The sequence below is a fragment of the Microtus ochrogaster genome, chromosome 8 (assembly GCF_000317375.1).
Source record: "Microtus ochrogaster isolate Prairie Vole_2 chromosome 8, MicOch1.0, whole genome shotgun sequence".
Lineage (NCBI taxonomy): Eukaryota > Metazoa > Chordata > Mammalia > Rodentia > Cricetidae > Microtus > Microtus ochrogaster.
Window position 1 is genome coordinate 23628331 of NC_022015.1, and position 18587 is coordinate 23646917.

The 18587-nt window shown below is 46.4% G+C and overlaps 1 protein-coding gene across 8 annotated transcripts in view; it reads left to right on the plus strand.

Moving 5' to 3' along the window:
• Positions 1-10136: 10136 nt before the first annotated feature.
• The window catches only part of Plekha1 (pleckstrin homology domain containing A1), a 55911-nt gene continuing 47460 nt past the window's right edge, over positions 10137-18587 (plus strand). For 2 of the 8 annotated variants that reach the window (XM_026781345.1, XM_005351378.2), the window contains exon 1: positions 10137-10503. The gene's annotated coding sequence lies outside the window, so the exon portion shown is untranslated. The other 6 variants (XM_013347962.2, XM_026781348.1, XM_005351376.3 and 3 more) reach the window with 5 other exon arrangements.

An 18587-nucleotide genomic window follows, 5' to 3' on the forward strand; every position in this document is an offset into this window, starting at 1 on the left:
TGTAGAGAGAGAGAGAGAGAGAGAGAGAGAGATGTCTGAGAGAGATGTGTGTGTGGTATATGTGTGTTGTGTATGCCTTATGCCTGTGGTGTGTGTGTGTGTGTGTGTGTGTGTGTGTGTGTGTGTGTGTGTGTAATTCAGAGATCGACATTGGAGGCAGTGTCTCCCACTGAAGTTGCTGTTGGTGTTAACTGACTGGCTAAACTGGCTAGACACTGAGCTCTGAGGCTGTCAATCTCTACCAGCTTGTGCTAGGGTTACAGACAAGGAGACCATGTCTGGCTTCTTTTACAGGGTGCTAGGGATCTGAACTGAAGTCATCTTCTTGTAAGGTAGGCATTTTAATCATTGAGCCAACTCCCCAGCCCCTACTTACTATCTCTGTATGACAGAAAGCCTATCTAGAGGCAGATCCTGGGCATGAGGCTTTCTCTGTACTGCTGCTGGGTTGCCATACTGGATTTAAAACTATACCGATGTCCTTAGTGGACTCATGTGAAGAACAAGAGAGAAATAAAAGAAATTCTACCATTAATTTTGTAACAGAATCCTCTGATGAGCCTTTTGGACAGGTCTAATGCTCCACTGGGAGCCCATGAACCACGTGGTACTTACTACCCGAGACGGAGTTCAGGATCCAGGACTCTAGCCCTCAGCCCTTTGTTGCTGGGCTCACTGATCCATCTAGAGGATCTGTTCTCCCAGGAGCACAGGGGCTATGCAGTTCAGTGTCTGAAGCTGAGAATGAGGGTTTGGAAGTCACCCGGGGCTGCTGCCAGAGGGAACCCTGAGTAGTACCCAATGCTCCTTCCAGTGTGTTGCGCCAGTGTCCTGTCATGTTACCCTTTATGTTCTCCAGTCAGTCACCTCACCCCAAAGCCAGATGTGCCCAAGACTTGCCCGGGTGCACCCTAGCAGCAGACCTGTCTCCCAGAAACAAGCTACCAGCCCTCTATCTTCCCAGTACCTGCCTGGGACACTGCACTTGGGCAGAGTTTTCTTTTGTTTTGTTTTTGTTTGTTTGTTTTTCCTAAGACAAGGTTTTTCTGGTTTTTCTGTGTAACAGCCTTGGCTGTCCCAGAATCCAGCTGGCCTTAACCTCAAAGATCCAGCTGCCTCAGCCTCCCGAATGCTAACATTAAAGGCATGTGCCACCATGCCTGGCTTTCTTGGGCAGAGTCTTAGCCAGACAGTTAAGATGAGGCCCTGCTAGTGAGGAAATCAGAGTCTCCTGGCTATAGGGTGAAGTTCGTACAACAGTGTAAAGTAGATGTGGAATGGGGGATGCAGGCAGAGGGGAGCCGGCCACCTTCCCCAGAGAGCTCAGCTTTCTCTGAGATCTTTGTCCCTGGGGGCAGAGTTTTTTTTGCCTGAGGTTAGAGGGTGGGGCAGGCCTGGAGGGAAAAGCCATTCTGGGCAGAGAAACCAACATAAGAAAATAGATTCAGGAGAGGAAACAACCAAATGTCTATCAGCAGATAAATGGCTAAACACACTGTGGCACACCCATACACTAGGCTGCTATTCAGCAGTAAAAACCTACTGATACATTTAATTCCATTACAGCTCAAATTGATGAGCAAAAGAAACCACACACAGAAGAGAACATGCTGTATGACCCCACTTATAGGAGGTTCTAGAAAATTAAAAATCGTCAAAGGTGGTTAGTGGGAGCTGATGGGGAGCAGGGGCGAGTGGTAAAGGGTAGAGGGAGGGCGGCTTTACACTTTGGGGTGTCAGATGTGCTCACTATTCCGATTGTGGAGATGTCCTCAAAGGGTGTGTTTTTAAAACGAACTGTGTTGCTTTACTCCGTAGATCTGTGGGGTTTCCTGCACATCACTCATACTCAGTAGAGTTCGTTTCAGACACCGGGGCCTTGTGCACACTAAGCCTGGGGGCCATTTATCAGACTGTAGCAAAGCCTCTGCTGACTCAGACAGCAAAAGACCGTTGTGCTGAGCTTGCAGTGGTTCTCAGCCTTCCTAATGCTGCGATCGCTTAATACAGCTCCCCGAGTGGTGGTGACCCCCAACTATAAAATTATTTCCGTTGCTGCTTCATGACTGTAATTTTGCTACTGTTATGAATCATAATGTAAATGGCTACATTTTCTGATGGCCTTAGGAGACCCTGCTGAAAGGGTTGTTTGACCCCCAAAGGGGTTACGGCCCACAGGTTGAGAACCACTGACTTAGCGCTTCTCCTGGGAGCCATGATGCTCTCTTAAGCAGAACAGATGTATAGAGTTTGTATATGAAAGGTGGCTCTAGAAGAGGCTGACATGGGGTTCAGACACAGATGGCAGGGCCCAGCTCAGTGAGGAATAGTGAGGTAGAGGGGATAGATAGATCTGCCCGATGGTCAAGGTCAATTGAGACAGATGACTCAGTGGTTAGGAGCACTTGCTGCTCTTGGAAAGGGCCTGGGATCCGCTCCTAGCACCCACTTGGTGACTCACAACATCCATGACTGCAGTTCCAGGCAGTTCCAGGAATCTGATTGATACTGTCTTCTGTCTTTCTGTCTTTTTGTTGTTGTTGTTTATTTGTTTTTAGTTTTTTTTTGAGACAGGGTTTTTCTGTAGCTTTGGAGCCTTTCCTGGAACTAGCTCTTGTAGACCAGGTTGGCCTCGAACTCACAGAGATCCACCTGCCTCTGCCTCCCGAGTGCTGGGATTTAAAGCGTGCGCCACCACCACCTGGCCCTGTCTTCTGTCTTTTATGGGCACCAGGCACGTACATGGGGCACATACATACACACAAACACATCAAAGAAGAGGTAAAATTATTTAAAGGAAAAGTCAGTCCTGACAATACTCAGTACTGACTGTGGGCAGGAGGGGTAGGAACGAATCGAAGGAGGTGACCAGACTTCTGTTTGTTGACTGAAAGGTGTTGGGACTGCAGGGAGAATGCTCAAGGAGATTGATTGGCTCTGCTGGGCAAAGTGCATGGTGCCAGCAGCTGCCTCCCTGGCTTCTCCAAGTGCTAACACCTGAGAGCCTTCAGCTTTCTCTGCCCTCGGGCCAGGAGGCTCAGGAACACACCTGTGCGAGCCCCCTTTCCTCCCCCAGCCAGCCAAGGAGCTTCACCACTTCCTCCTGCTCCCCCACCCCTTCCCCTGTAATGCTGACACATCAAAATCAGACCAGCTTTGCTCAGCGAGACCTGACCAGAGCGCTGACACACGTCACGAGGCGAAACCTAAGCTCAGGAGTGGGAAGCCCTGTGCTGCTCTTTGCCTCTTTCTTTTCTTAGCCTTGGGGTGTTTTGTTTTGTTTTGTTTTTTTCTAGTTCACAAAACAAGGCCAATAAGACCCTTGAGTCTCAACCCAGGCTGTAAATGATAATATGGAGATATTTTAAAATCGATGAAACCATAGTAAGGTTCTGTTATGCACCCACTAGAAGGCCTAAAAGAGAAAGGTCAATAACAGTCAGGGGTGGTGAGGTTGTGGAGAAGCTGCAGCTCCCAAGTTCGTGCATTGCTGGTGGGAAGGAAGTTGGTGCAGCTCTCTGAGAGGAGCATTGCTGTTTCTTGTTGGGTTTTGAATGTGACTTCAAGAGGATGCAGAGACAGATTGCTGGGGGACTAAAGAATTTAATAGAAGAGTTATTAATTAGCTCTATGAACACATAGAAGGACAATCATGGCAGGGACTCTGAGGGTCTGGCATCCAGCACCCAGCACGGGACAGTGTGGTAAGGTCTCTCAAGAGAACTGGAGCCCATCCCAGCACTTGGGAGGCAGAGGCAGGTGGATCTCTAGGAGTTCAAGGCCAGCCTGTCTACAAGAGCTAGTTCCAGGACAGGCTCCAAAGCTACAAAGAAACCTTGTCTCAAAAAAAAAAAAAAAAAAAAAAAAGACTAAAAAGATTTAGTTCTGACACCAAGAATTGGAGCCTGTAAGGCAGAGGGTGAAGCCTCTTCTTATCCTTTTTGAGGATGGAGGAAGGGGGATGCAGCATGAGGCTGCAGCCAGGCTCTCAGATTCCCAGGCAGGAGTGGGAAGGAGGTGGGGGACAGAATGTGGCCTTCTTTGGTATATATATATATATCACTTCCCAGGTGAAGCCATGGTACCAGCAGGCATGTCTGACCTGCTGATCGGCTCACAGACAATATCCTAGTAGCGCAGCTGTTGGTGTCTGTGAGCTGAGGAGAGCGGATGCAAGCTTGAGTCTAACATCAAGGTCTCCCATTTCTCAAGATAATAAAGATACTATTAGTGGATGACCTTCTTCACCTCCGGGGGCTCAGAGTCCAAATGTCTACAAAAGAGCTGCCAAAGAAGGTTTGAGGCAGCTTTAGTCACCATCGATCCAAACTGGAGCCTCAAATGTCCCACAGTAGAAGTATAGAAGAAGAAGCAATTGTAATTTATTCACACAGTGCAATATCACACAATGTGATACAATGTGATACCCAGTGACATTTTTTTTTTTGTGTGTGTGTGTGTCAAAGAAACAATGTTGAGCCAAAGGTTTCAGGCCATCAAAGACTACAATGACAAACTGTGTTGATACCATTCTGTGAGGTGCACGAACAGGCATAGCCAGGCGCTCTGTGATGACAAGGGCCAGAAGAGTGGCTGTCTCCAGCTGTCAGAGAAGTCTTGTAGGATACTGGAAGTGTTTCTTGGGTGGTAGGTACAGTTTATTGAGTTTTATATTTAATAATTCAAGACTTTTAAGTTATACCCCAAACAAATTAAGAAGAAAGAAGGAAAGATGGTATTGTGAAGAGATGTGGCTCTGTTTGCCCGGCAGGCGTGAAGTCCTGGGTTCGATCTCCACCACTACGCAAGCCAGGTGTGGTGGCACAGACCTGTTGTCCCAGCACTTAGGAAGCAGAAACAGGAGAACCAGAAAGTCAAGATCATCATTGGTTACATAGGGAAACTGAGGTCAGCCTCAGCTACACGAAACCTCACCTACACAAAGCAAAAAAGTAGCCAGGGATTCAGACCACATCGTGTTCATGGACCCCAGTGACTCTGTGGTGCAGCAGAGACCATGACACTGGCTGGAGCAGTCTCAGTGAGCTCTCTTCTCCAAGGTTGCAGGACCCCCATAGGTATGGCAATCAGCAGCTGGAGTTGTTCTGGAATGTGAGACCACCAGTGTCCCCAGGAAGTAGCCCTCTTTCATCCTGAGTAAGTCCTGCATGAAGTGCTCGGGCAGGGATGGCTGCTCCAGCTTGGGGCCCTCTGGCTCTGTCATATGACCACTGTACACACTACTCAGAGCTAACTCTTGCGGGTACACCTGCTCTTGGCTCTGGGCCAGGCGTGGCATGCCATCTCAGACCCTCGAAAGCCCCGCTGAGGAGGCAGGAAAGCCTCCGTGGGGCCGGGTGAATAATGGGGAATGGAATTCACGGTTCCGCTTCTGGTTCTCACAGCTGCGGATGGGAGAGATCACCAAGGGAATTGGAGGTATTGTTCGGCAGCGACTGCAGCCCCCATTGTTGGATTCTGATTGCAGCTTTTGTTTCGCTCGAAAGAACAGTTATTAAATGCCAGCTGGGAACAAGGACGTGTTTACGTGTGGCGTGGTGAGGGGAGTCGGTGGTGAAGGAATGCCGGATTTAGAGGGTTGCCTTTGCTGCTGGCTGAGGGCGGGCCGGTTGTCAGTTGTCAAGGAGGGAGCAATCTGGGAGTCTTTCAAGTTTAAAATGTTTCTCAGAGAGTCACAGGGGATGATGCCGGTGACACTCTCAGAGTCAAGCCTTAGTGTCTCTTAGGCGGATGTGCTTATTTGTGTGGTTGTGATAGCAGGGTGCACCTGAGAAGACAAACCAGAATCCCTGGTATCTGGAGTCCTTCCCCGTCCTTCAGCACTGCTTCTACTTGGCCCTGCTCTAGACGTGCTAAATAACCCCAGGGCAGAGCTGCCAATCCCCTGTCAGTCTCCCTGTTAACTGTAGCAGCCCAAGAAGCTGGAGTAAACTACTTAACTTAATGGTTCACAGTGATGGGGCCAGTCTGTGGGCCAGACTTTACCTGTGTTATTTCATTTAAGACTCCCTAGGAAACCATAAAAAGAAGAGCTATTATCCCCTCCATTTACAAAGAAGCAATGTTAACACTCAGAGAAGTCAGGTAATGGGCCAAGATGGCCCAGCTGGTCAATGCGGATGGACTGTAGACCCAGGTTCCTTGTGGTCCTTTCCTGGGGTGGGATAAGGCAGCCATGGGATTGCGATAAAAGCTTCGTTTTTCATGTTCTCTTTATTGGGAAGCAGATCATAGCATGCATTTACCCTTCTGGTTTTACTGCATTTACTCGAGGTCTTAGTTCTCGTTGTTGTTGAATTCTAATGATCACTTCTGGTAAATGGTGAGACAGATGGGAAAAGCCGATAACCTCTGACTGCAGCTGGGGTCTGGTTGTAGTGGGGGCAAGCACGTGGCAGTGATCTAAGGAGGATTTCCTACAGGCTGAAGAGCCTATGATACCAAGATAGAACTGTTCCCAGTTCCCAGAGTCTCTCTCAATTTTCTCTGACAAGAGCCTTCACCTTCAAGAATGTTCTTTACCTTAACATAGCAATGAGCAATTGAGACATAGCTGTATGGTGAGCTTGAACTCAGAAAACCTTGCTTTTCAGGTCTGAATGACACATTGGAGCAAGAGGCCACATGCTTGGCTAACACACAGCAGTCTGAGTGCCTCAATTTTCGGGCTTACCTGCATCCTAGAATCACCAAGTGTGGTTAGGAGGATTAGACTATGTTATAACCAGATGTCTCATGTGGCTAGAAGCTCCTAGACCCCAGAGATCACAGAGTGACTGGGCACTTTGGGCACTCTGGTGGCACTAGGTGATTTTACGTCACACTGATCCAGATGTGGAGGGCTATGTTCTTTCCTGGTTGCCTGACTGTCAGCAATCCGGAAAGACTTAACTCTGCTCTCTCCAGGTGTCTGAGCTGGTCACCTGCGCATGCTCTCTCTTTTTGTGGGCCTGGGATTCTGGCTGGTTGTGGGCCGACTTTGAAATCTGACTATTCTCGCTGCCACCAGAGCAGGCACTAACCCAGGATAGTCCTTCACATTCATTCTTGGAGCAAGGCTATGCTGAGCAAGACGTGGCTTCTGAAGGAGACTCCAGCCACCTCATTTGTAGTCTAGGCAAGTCCCTTAACCCGACCAACCCTGGGTAATTACCAGGAACCTTCCTCCCTATCACTAGTTTGTTGCCAGGTGTGTGGGTGTGGCGGCGAGCCAGGAGCCAGCTTCACCACTGGAGCTGCAGAGGCAAAACCCTGATTCTCTCCTGCCTCTACTTCTACGTTTCTACTGAACATTAAGGAAAAGTTGTGTTCTTTGTTTTTTTGTTTGTTGGTTTATTTTTGTTTTTTTAACTCTCTGATTCCAGAGGGACAGAGCTGGGTTCAGAGAGCATTCCATCCCTGTTTAATCCTTGCCCCACCTTGGCCCTGACTTCTGGCTAGACAGGGATTTACTTCAGGAATTGTTTCTGAGGTTTGACTTGGGATTCTGACTCCAGCAGGAAAGGAGGCTTGTGACATTGTTTAGCACATGTTTCTGTTCAAGACACTCAGAGGACAGCAGTGAATTAAACATGGTCAGGGGAGGGCTTCTACTCCAGTGGGATGGGAGACAAATATGACCAGTGAGATATGTATGTAATGGTCTTTTCAGGTTGGTAGAAATAATACATGAGCACCGCAAAGGAGAGGAAGTAAAGGCAGAGAAGTGAGGTGTGAAGTGCTCCAGAGGAAAGGAAGTCAGAGATTGTCAAAGGGGGGATGGCATCCAGTCACACCATCTGCGATGGGACCAGTTTCCTGGCTTCTCTACTCCAGTCTCCTTGGCTTTATCAGAGGGGCCAATGTCTTGCCCTAAGTGTGTGAAGAAAGAAGCCAAGGCGTATTTGGAAGAAAAGGCCCAAGGGCGTTATCCATTTGCAGTGTGGTGATGACGGGCCAGCAATGCTTCAGAGGGGAATTACAGAGCCGTGGATGGAGACTGGATCTAGGAGGTACCTCGGCATGCCTCGGTTCTTTCACTGGGCCCTCTTTCAGACTCTAATCTTGGCGGAGGAGTAGTTCACATACTTATGCTTTTTTTTTTTCTTTAAATAACACTGAAAGTACTGTTATGTAACGAACTGAAGAGCAGAGAACCTTCTATTACCTACACTTGCTTCCCCCCTCCACCTTAATCTTTGCACTTAGAGGCAGATCAGGAGTTATCAAGTTTTGCCTGGCTCCCAGTCTCGAAGTAGCCCTGGGACTACTCTGCTGTGTGTCATGGGGGCAAATTGAGTCACTTCTCTGGTTCCTGTCATTGTGTGTGTGTGTGTGTGTATCTCAAAGCCAGTGAGCTTTAGGGTTCATTATGCCATGCACACTACTTAGTTAAATGGTAATAACAATCAGGAGAATGGCTCTCTGGTGGACAACAGAGGAACAGAGAGACTGAGAACCTCACTGCTATGACAATCTGATCTCAGGGTTAGGGTTTTCATGAAAAGACACTGAACTTGTATTTGATTTTCAGATTGTGTTGGTTGATCTTAATTGCTAACTTATGGGAGGGGGGGGAGAGAGAATACTACCTTAGGGCATATCTATGAGGGAATTTCCAGAGAAATGTAACTGAGGCGAGAAGACCCACCCTGAATTTGGGCCACATCATTCCACGGGCTGAGGTCCCAGAAGGAAGATGAAGTAGAAAGAGAGCCAAGCACCAGCGCACATCTCTTTCGGCTTCCTGATCATAGACACAGCGTGATGAACCATCTCATTCTCCTGCTGCCATACCCTCCCCTATGACCATACCTCCAAACTGGGAACCAGCTGCCATAACCTTCCCTATGACCACACCTCCAAACTGGGAACCAGCTGCCATACCCTCCCCTATGACCACACCTCCAAACTGGGAACCAGAATAAGCCCTTCCTAACTTAGTGGCTTCTCTCGGGTATTTTATTATAGAAGTGCAAACAAGCGTTCTGTTGGATATGTCCTAATGACTCCCAATGGAATCTTCTAAGGCTCCAAGAGCCGAAAAGTCAGAGATTTCTTTCAGATCTCCGGGAAACCAAGGAAGGTGGTCTCAAAAGTCTGGACAAATCAGATAGGTGATGTCTGGATTCCTATGTGAAAACTTTTTAAAAAAATGTCGTCTACACATTCAGCAAAAGTCCTGTGCACGGACCAAATAAAAGTGTCGGCTCTGGCTCCTTTATAGATTCTCTCTGCCATTATGTAGATGAGGAAGGGAATCCTCTGCTTCCACCCTAAGAAGAGACACATGGCCCTCAGCAAGGTTGTGCAGCTGAGACTTCTCAGAAGGTAACAGGCTGACTCTTGGATGGACAGCAGCTGGTGATGAGGAGCCAGAGTCAGCAAGGGGCAGTTTGCTTTCTCACCTCCACCTCTCAGCCCACTCTGAGACTAGCACATCCTAAGGGTAGTCTCACGTACAGGACGGAGGAAGGCTGTCATGAGAAGCCTTGACAAAGATTTCTTACTGAGAGGGCGTGATCCACAGCTGTGCAGAGAGGGGATAGGAAGGACAACAGAACCCACGGACGTTTATGGAGAGTCTAGAGTGTGTCACTCACCGTGAAAGGGGGGGACATGTAATTCTCTCCCAGTTCTTTGCATATTTGAATATTTCTCCTCCTTCAGGTTTCAGCTCAAATATGTCTTCCTCGGAGAACTTTGCTGGATAGGATATCCTTTCTGAGGAAGCCCGACTCCCCTGTCTCTGAACCTCACTCTTCTCTCCCACGTATAAATATAAGGACTGTATTTTTTGACAGGCCTAGTTTTCCGTATGAAACATAGGCTTCATGAGGGCAGAGACCTCATACACTGTAGCTGCTCAACAAATATGCTGACTATTTCTAACTATGTCCCTGAAAGGGTTTTGAGCAAACCTAAATTTCCTTTGGCCTTTTGCACTATTAACACCATTATAAAGATGAGGCGAAATTGTATTTCGAGAAAGAAATGGTTATGATTGAAAAGCTGATGTGCAATCGGTGTATTTTATGCTTCTTAGACACACTGTGGGACAGCCTGAAAATTATCTGCAAAGGAACCAAGCCTATTTTTAAGGATCCCTGCGCCTTGCAGCTCTAGGCGATGACATCAGAGAACCCGGAGTTCCACGTCCCAAGCCAAGCCTCGTGATCCTCGAAAACTGCAAGCCCCAGGATGCAGCGCGGCGCAGGGACCCAGCGCCCGGCGCGGGCCCGCGAGCCACCGCCCTGAAACTAGGAAGACGCCCGATTCCTTTGCCCGCCACGCCGCCGGGCGCGCGCGGAGCCTGCCGGGACTTGTAGTGTCCTTGGCTGGGAGTGCCCGCTCCGGAATCTCAGTCGCCGTCTGGTGGGGTAGAGGCGGCGCGTGCACGCGTGCGCAGTGCGCGGGCGGGCCGTCGTGGGCGCCGCTCCCGGCAGCTGAGTGCCTGAAGGAGCCGGGTCCGCGTCGGCGCGGGTGCTCCGGGCGGAGGCCGCGGTAACGTGGGGCGTGAGGAGCGCAGTTCGGGTGTGGGTGTGTGGAAGGGGAAAGCGGGGTGAGGGACGCGAAGCTGAGGCGAGTGGGAGGCGGCCGCCGGCTGCTGAGGGAGCGCGGGGCCGCGCCTCCTCGCGCGTCCTCGGGCGCGCGTGCACCTGGGCGAGGCCGGGCTCACCTGTGCGCGGGCTCCTTCGCGCCCCGCGGCCCGCCCTGCGGGTCCCCTCCAAGGCCCACGGCCCCGCGTGTCCTCGCTGTCGCCTCCGCGGCTCGGCCCCTGTCCGGGATCCCGGTGGCGACGCCTGTCGGAGCGGCACGGCTCCTGGGCCGTGTCCGCCTCATCATCCCCGCCGCTCGCTCCCGCACAGTCCGGCTTCCCCGCGTGTGCGGACGGCGGGTGGCACGATTGGGAGTGCCTCGGCCAAGGTCACGCGGGTGGGACCCGGGAGGTGCCCGGATCCGGGGCTGGGGACTCGCAGGAGGACAGCGTCGGGGGGCGGCCCTGCCCGGCTTGTGGTTCCTTTCTGATGCTTTCTATTGACCCTCCCGGGAGAGCGTCCGGGAAGAAAGTGGTGTCAGGTTGAAAGCGCCCTGCTGTGAGTGCTGCTCCGCCTTTGCTAGAATCCCCGTGCTGCCTGCTGCGACACCCCAGCGGAGCCTCTACCGAGGGCCAAGTCAGTTCAGAAAGTGACTTGCTGGTTGGGGTCAGATCCCGAGGACAGGTTTAAGGAACAGAGACCCAGGTAGTTGATGGCATTTAGGTTTCTAGTTCGCCTTCCCATTCTTTCTAATACTTGCTTGGATAAGTCGGTCGTTATCTATTGTAATGGGATTTTCTGTACTCTAATGAAGTCGTTGCCCTTTGTAAATTAGTTTTCTATTTAGAAAAGCTTGTTTCCTGTGTGTTTAATGACCGGAACAAATAGCCCACTCCAAGGTTTATACCATTGTCTTATCTTAAAACTGTAGAGCAGTCTGCTTTATTTCCCTCCGAGGAGCTAGCGTCTATGCTTTTCTTCGTTGACTACCACTGGAAGAATCTACTGCAAAGTTTATGAGAACGTTAAGTGACTCAAGCTTTGGGGGCAAAACTGAAAAACCATTTTTAGTTTACTGCTGGACTTGAGGAACTATTACTTCAAAAATAGTAACATGCATTTTGAATGCAATGCGTGCGTCTTAATTTTTTTTTCTTGCAGACACACTTGTGGCAAAGCATTTTTCCTTAAAATTGAATATTCCATATTTTGTACTAACTCTCTTCTTAGGGAAAGTTAATTTTTTTTTAAGAGCAGAGGTACTTTTAAACTGGAATACTAAATCAGACAAAATTCAAATTAATAGTTTATTTTATGGTGTTATAAACCATACAGTGTGCCAAGTGACAGATTTCTCCTGAGAAGTAACCCTGTGCCAGGGGATGTACGGTGAATCTGGGCTTGTAGTAAAGGGTCAATAGCTTGCCACAGCAGGGAAGTGGTATATACATGTTGCCTTCTATCTCCCTTATCCTGTTCGCCAATAGTTTCACTGTTGCTGTTGCGGGGAAAGGGGCAGGTTTGTATCTTTTTTTTTTTTTTTTTTCTGTCTGGGTTTAGCAATGTAGCAAAATAGGAAAGAGGTCTTGTGTACATCTGTTTGGCGGAGGCTGAGACAGCGGGGCAGGATAAGTATACAATTGTGAGGAAGCAGCGGTGAGTTCATAAGCAGGAAGGACCTTTTTAGAAGTATTTAAGGATGTTAAGAATAGCAGTGGATTCTTTTCTTTAAACAGTTATTGTGGGCAGTGTTCAGAGATGGGATAAGATATTGTGGGCAATGCCCAGGAAGACACTTGAGAAAGGTGGAAGCTTCCATCTCTCTGTGGACTTTTCTACTGAGAACATGACTTCTGGGCCTACGGCTGAAAGAAAGTTCTTTACTATTATGCGCCTAGTTAGATTGCAGCTCCCCCCTCCCCACATATTTCCTAAGCCAGAAGGAAATGTAAGAAAGAGTTGATTAGTATGATTCAAATCAGACTTTATCATGGTCATGTTGTGTGGGGTGCACGTGTCTTGTTCTTGTTTAGAAGCTGTCATGTAAGAATGAGGAAGATGGCTTTTGGTAGATTGTAGTGACCGTACAGATATGCCGGTAGCTACTCTGCTCTGACTAAGAAGTTTCAAGACTGTGGTAGTGACGCTTTTAAGCATCCACTGAATGCCAGCTGTGAGCTGAGCATACACGAATAATCACCTTCCATATGCCCAAGCAAAAAATTGCTTCGGATCTGTAATAATAAAATAAGATGGGTCCAGTAGGAAATAAATATCAAATTTTAGTTTTATTAATTTACTCATTTATTTCGACTATTTATGAGTATGCAGTATTTGAGAATGGATTGAAATTACTTCATGTGGGAGAAATAGTCAGTAGCTTTAGATGCCTGCCTGTAATACTCAGTTGTTTTAAGAAAAGCTTGTATGAATGTTTTCATACAAGAAAAAGACGCCGGGCGATGGTGGCGCACGCCTTTAATCCCAGCACTCGGGAGGCAGAGGCAGGCGGATCTCTGTGAGTTCGAGACCAGCCTGGTCTACAGAGCGAGTTCCAGGACAGGCTCCAAAGCCACAGAGAAACCCTGTCTCGAAAAACCAAAAAAAAAAAAAAAAAAAAGAAAAAAAGAAAAAGACATCCCCTCCCCTTGAGGCCGACTTTAAACTCAGCACTTGGGAGGCAGAGGCAGGTGGATCTCTGTGATCAGGCCAGCCTGATCTACATAGTGAGTTCCAGGACCCAGGACAACTAGAGTCACATAATAGAACTTGTCAAATAAATAAATAAATAAATAAATAAAAAAGACATCCTATGGATAACTTGCCACATAACTAGGACTCTGTAACAGTTAAAGAGTAACTAAGCAATAGAAGGGTTAATAGTTTTCCTTGTAATTTCTGTATGATAAAGAATATGTACATTTGTGATTCCTAGAATATATTTAAGTGAACATTTGTTTGATGAGCCATTGGACAAATTAAATAGCTTTGATTTTTAAATGATAGTGCTTTGGCAATTTTTATACCATACTTTCTTTGAACATGGAATTTTTCTTGCATGAAAAGAAAATTAGAGTCATTTAGGATTTGAATGCCTTTTAGAATAAAATACTGTTTGAAAATGAAACTCTTAATTTGACTTGTCAGTCTGAAAGCTTTATACTCCAAAAGTTGTGGTAATGCCTTTAGGCAACTGTGCTTTTTATAGTTTAACCAGTGAGTTCTTGGTTCTGGATTCTGTTTATCCTTTTCTTGAAGAAAAGATAGTCATTAGCAGTGCCAGAGTTAGGGGTGATCTCAGAGGGCTTCTGATGCAGCTTTTTAGCAAGTACAGTAAATGCTCCCTGAGAATTTCCATGTCGGGTGTTCCCTTCCATTACTATGGGTGGTTATGCAGGTCCATAGGCTATTGTATTATTGGGAAGTCTGAGCTAGTGACAGTAAACGTAAGACAGTTTTAATGTTCATTGCTTTCAGTCGTGCTTGAAGGATCTTTCTTTTTTTTTTCTCATACCCAAGAGTAAGGCTAGCTTTTCTATCATTTACAGCTATTAAAAGCTCAAGTCAGACAGAGCTGGGCATAGTGGCTTACTCCTTTAATCCTAGCACTTGGGAAACAGAGTCAGACAGATCTCTGTTACAGAACAGTCTGTTCTACATAGTGAGTTCCAGGACAGCCAGAACTACATAGTGAGACCCTATCTAGGACCCCCCCCCCCAAAAAAAGCTCTAGTCTAATCTATTCCAATTTAAAGCATCTGTCCGATATTTAATTTAGAACTACTTTCCTCTCTTACCCAGAGTCTGGCCACTTACTGCCTGAAGCTCTTGGGATACAGAGGGCTTGCTATTTATTACTATGTAGCTTTTGCTGTACCTCTTTGGGGATCTGCTTGGATAGGGACTGGTCAGAAGAATGGAAAAATGCACTTATTCCTTATCTGTTCCTTCTTAATTAATGGTGGCGGGTCTGACACACAAGCTGATATTACTGGTGAGTTTTTGCATGGTGACTCCCTGCTGCACAGTTCCTGCATATGAAATTTCTCTGGCCAGGCCTTTTCCATTTCTCACTCCACCAGCTTGTTCCTTTTAGTGTGTTAAGGATCTTTTTCTTTATAGTCAAGTTTTTTTGATGATGCCAAGGCCGCTTGAGTACCACTATGCCTGCCATTGCTGTTCAAGCCACTGGAAACTCACTTCTTTGCTTGCGGGCTGTTTAAGACTGCCTTTCTGTGCCTACTGCTTTCTCGGAGGCAGAGCCTGTTGCATAGTCTGCTGTGCAGGCTGAAAGTGAATTGGAACATGCAGTGCCAGTCTCCCTGTCTCCTAGGCATTCCAAGTTTTAGTGAATAGAATGTCTATTTGCTGGTGAACACTTTCTGTCTTCTCCCTGAAGACATGGGACACTTCCCTCTCTCTCTGTCAGTTACTTCTACTGAGGAAAAGGATGTAAAGGAGGTACTTGGAGTGCCAGAGCCCTGAGAGCTGTATGTGGCAGGTAGGTGAAGGCCATGCCTAATTGCACAGCTGTCTGTACAGTGTAGATGCTATCCCCCAAATGAGCTACCTATAGTTTAAAAAGATTTCATCATATTTCATGCATGTACAGGTTTTCTCTTGTCATATTGTTCCATTAGCAATCGTGTATATATATTTACTTGTATGTGTTCAGTGTTGTAAGTAATCTAGAGGTGCTGTGCAGCAGAAGGAGAAGGCCTGAGTTATATGAAAATACTGTAGGTTGTTGAGCAGCACAGACCTTGGTATCAGTGGGAGTCCTGAAACCAGTCCCCATGGGTAAGGGAGAACAACTGAATGTTCTCTGCTCCGTCTGTGTGGGTTTCTGGTCCATACAGCATCTGATTAACAAATAGTATGACATTCTGTGGCCTGAGGTCTTTCAGTGTAAAATTCACATTTTTCTTCCTTTTTCTTCTGTCTGATTTTTGTTTTGTGTCTTAAGAGCCTTGCTTCTTTCTACCCAGCTGATGAGATGGCAACTGAATGTTAATTTGTGACTGAGTTTTAAATCCATCTATGCCTCAGTACATAAATCTAGCTGAAGAGTAGATGTGAGGCCGTGGGCTGATCTTGGAATTTTATGTTTTTTTCTGATGCTTGCTTTACTGAGAATATAAATTCAAATAGGAATCTAGTACTAGGGCCTTTTTCTTTCTGTCATCTAAACAAACCAGTTAAATCTGCTACATGACTTTTTATCTGATAAAGGAAAAGCAGCTTTGTATCTGGAAATGCAGTAATTATGAGTAGTGACTTCATACTTCATTCAGAAGGTAGTTTGTGAACACCTTCCACCCTGCTGTTGTAGGTTTTGGAGAAAAGGCAGTGAGTTAGCAAAACAAAAGTCCTGCCCTCATGAAGCTTGCACTCCAGAGTGGGGAAATAGAAAAGGTGCAGGTAAAAAAAAGTTAAGTCCTTGTCTGTTAGGTGTTGAATGTGCTAAAGAGTGCAGCAGGGAAAGGAGATGAGAGGTGGGCTTGGGAGGTTCTGCAACTTTAGCTAAGGTCGTAGGGAGGTCTCCACTGAAGGAAGCGAAGAGGCCCTTCCCTGCACTACACGGGGAGCTTGTTTGGTTAGTCTGCTGACAGATGATTGAGTGGGTGGGTGGGGGTGTACTGGGATGGCAGGGAGTAGGGAGGTGGTGAAGCCTTATAGGTCTTTGTAAAGGCCCTCCCTGGTTTTTACTGAGTGGCATGGGATCCTGTTGATATGACAGTGTTTCAGCCTTGGATGAACAGGAAGGTACTGGTCACTGGGTTCAATCCCAGAATTTCCTCTAGAGTTGGTCTTGAGAAGGGGTGGAGTGGGGCATCATCTGACCATCCAAAGCGTCAGAGTTTTCAGAAACTCAGAGTAATTCTACTGAACAGCTGGGGTTGGCATCCGCTTTACTGCAGCTTTTTTTTTTTTTTTTTTTTTGGTTTTTCGAGACAGGGTTTCTCTGTGGCTTTGGAGCCTGTCCTGGAACTAGCTCTGTATACCAGGCTGGTCTCGAACTCACAGAGATCCGCCTGCCTCTGCCTCCTGAGTGCTGGGATTAAAGGCGTGCGCCACCACCGCCTGGCTACTGCAGCTTTTTGAGTAGTAGGAGATTCTGTGTAGTGTTAGGGAACATGGGCTCCCCTCATTTGAATTCCGGCTCTGTCTCTTCCCAACCCTGTGCTTTGGGCTTTGATTCTTCTCATCTGTAGTATTGTTGTTATAAGGATTAAATGAATATTTAGAACAGCATCTAAAAAGAGGTAAATGTCTGTGTTTTTATTGAGTAAACACTTGAGTTGTGTTTATTCAATTATGGGATTGCTTTGATTGTAGTGTTGAGAATGGGTTGCAGTGGGGCAAATACTGAAAAAGCAAGGCAGTCCATGCAGCAATCCAGGTAGCAGCAAGAATGGAAAGTGGAAGGAATCTGTATATATTTAAAACACAGAACCAACAGGATTTATTGATGTATTGGACATGGAGTGAGAAAGGAAAACTTTATTCAAGCATGACTCGGTGAGATACTTTGCTGGAACTATTGAAAGGAGGACATGGTGGTTTTCTTAGATGGACAAGACACGAGAGTCAGGTTTATGAGGGGAGTGTCTGGGTTTAGTTCTGTGAGTTGCAGATGTATGTTAGGGAAGTAAGTGGATTATATATTATGGGCTGTGCATCCATGAGTCTAGAGTTCAAGGATGTTTAAGACTGAAGGTTCTAGGCTGGAACTCTACTGTTTTAGACATGTGAAAGTGAGCTCACCAAGAGACCAGGTTTAAATAGAAGTGAAGCCTTAGACCATCATTCACAGATCTGGGAGAGGAAATGCCCCTGAGTATTTCTGATACTCTTTAGGTTGAAAGGCAATTGTAATTATTTCATTTTAAAAAGAGACTTTATTGAGAGATAGCCCAGTATAATTCATCTGCTTAAAGTTAGTTCATTGATTTTTTTAGTGTATTTGCAGCTGTATAGCTGTTACCAAAATTTTGAATATTTGTATCATTGCCCCCCCCCAAAAATCCCCACATACTTCCCATCCTCATGTCTTCATTTCCTACCTACCCTCCTGTAAGTAGACAGCTGCTGATCTACGTGATTTATGTGTTTATTCTGGATATTTCATACCAGTAGAATCCTATAGTGTGCTTTACTAAGAGAGAAGCCATATCCATTAAGACCAAGTTTCTGAATTCATTAGATTTTAAAACACTTGGTAAAGGTGGGGCTAGACGATCTCTTCATTGAAAAGATACATTTTCCTCTTTGTGATTAGTAAGAAAATTGTGAGGTAGTATTTTGAGGCTATTTGATTTTTTTTCTCCGTTTCATTTGGTGGTAGTGATGTCCGTTGGGGTGTTTGCATCTGATCATTCAGTGGTGGCATTACATACAGTGATGATTTGCTGTTGCTGTCATGTTTCCAAAGATCTGGAGTTCACAGAATTTCAGATTCAGATGCATTTGTGCAGAGGTTTCTTTGTTCTGTTTGCCGTTTTTAGGCTCTCAGGCTATAGTACTTTTCTGTGAGGAAGCACACAAAGTCTGATTGTATCTTTTTCTGTGCACTATCTATTCATGTCTGAGTCATTTTTTGTTGAATTTTTGATATTTTTTTTATATTTCTTGGCAATGGAAAATAGCCCTTTGTGGAATAAGTTGCAAACATACTCTGTTAACTTTGATTATGCACGTTAATTTTTGCCATCCAAATTTTTTAAAAATATTTATTTATTATGTATACAACATTCTGCCTCGATGTATGCCCACACGTCAGAGCAGGGTGCCAGATCTCAGTACAGATGGTTGTGAGCCACCATGTGGTTGCTGGGAATTGAACTCAGGACCTCTGGAAGAGCAGACAGTGCTCTTAACCTTTGAGGCATCTCTCCAGCCCTTATTTATTTATTTATTTATTTATTTATTTATTTATTTATTTATTTATTTATTTTTGGTTTTTCGAGACAGGGTTTCTCTGTGGCTTTGGAGCCTTGTCCTGGAACTAGCTCTGTAGACCAGGCTGGTCTCGAACTCACAGAGATC